The following is a 1305-nucleotide window of genomic DNA, read 5'->3' on the forward strand; positions in this document are numbered from 1 at the left end:
AAAGAAGCTAAGAGAAGCTAAAGCACAACAATCCAGAGAAAACCTTACAGAGAATCTCGAAAAAGAAGGAGACATGGCCGAACCCAATAACAATGGTGGAGGCGCAAGGAGGATGCTTGGTGATTATACTATACCTACTTCCAATTTTTATGGAAGAAGCATCTTAATCCCTGCCATTGGAGCAAACAATTTTGAGCTGAAGCCTCAACTAGTTGCTCTAATACAACAGAACTGCAAGTTCCATGGACTTCCATTAGAAAATCCCTATCAGTTTTTAACTAAATTCTTGTAGATCTGTGATAATGTTAAGACTAATAGAGTAGATCCTGAAGTCTACAGGCTCATGCTTTTCCCCTTTGTTATAAGAGACAGAGCTAGAACATGGTTGGACTCACAACCTAAAGATAGCCTGGACTCTTGGGATAAGCTGGTCACGGCCTTCTTGGCCAAGTTCTTTCCTCCTCAAAAGCTGAGCAAGCTTAGAGTGGATGTTCAGACCTTCAAGCAAAAAGATGGTGAATCCCTCTATGAAGCTTGGGAAAGATACAAACAGCTGACCAAAAAGTGTCCTTCTGGCATGCTTTCAGAGTGGACCATTTTAGATATATTCTATGATGGTCTATCTGAGCTTTCTAAGATGTCACTGGACCATTCTACAGGTGGACCCATCCACCTAAAGAAAATACCTGCAGAAGTTCAAGAACTCATTGACATGGTTGCAAATAACCAATTCATGTACACCTCTGAGAGGAATCCTGTGAGTAATGGGATGCCTCAGAAAAGGGGAGTTCTTGAAATTGATACTATGAATGCCATATTGGCTCAAAACAAAATGTTGACTCAGTAAGTCAATATGATTTCTCAAAGTCTGATTGGATTGCAAAATGCATCCAACAGTACTATAGAAGCATCTTTTGAAGAAGAAGCTTATGATCCTGAGAACCCTACAATGGCAGTGGTGAATTACATGGGTGAAGCCTACAGAATTACCTATAATTTCTCAAGGAGAAATCATTCAAATTTTTCATGGAAGGATCAACAAAATCCTCAACAAGGCTTTAGTAATGGTGGAAGAAACAGATTTAGCAATAGTAAGCCTTTTCCATTATCTTCTCAGCAACAGACAGAGAATTCTGAGCAGAGCCCCTCTAGCTTAGTAAATATAGTCTCTGATCTATCTAAGGCCACTTTAAGTTTCATGAATGAAACAAGGTCCTCCATTAGAAACTTGGAGGCACAAGTGGGTCAGCTGAGTAAGAAAATCACTAAAACTCCTCATAGTGCTCTCCCAAGCAATACAGAAGA

The 1305-nt window shown here is 39.9% G+C and overlaps 1 non-coding gene across 1 annotated transcript; it reads right to left on the minus strand.

The window, feature by feature from the left end:
- Positions 1-475: 475 nt before the first annotated feature.
- Positions 476-579, minus strand: LOC127743210 (small nucleolar RNA R71). The gene has a single exon (XR_008004578.1). It is a non-coding gene; the product is annotated as a small nucleolar RNA R71 (small nucleolar RNA).
- Between the last annotated feature and the right edge of the window lie 726 nt (positions 580-1305).

This window comes from Arachis duranensis, chromosome 1, assembly GCF_000817695.3.
Source record: "Arachis duranensis cultivar V14167 chromosome 1, aradu.V14167.gnm2.J7QH, whole genome shotgun sequence".
Classification (NCBI taxonomy): Eukaryota; Viridiplantae; Streptophyta; class Magnoliopsida; order Fabales; family Fabaceae; genus Arachis; species Arachis duranensis.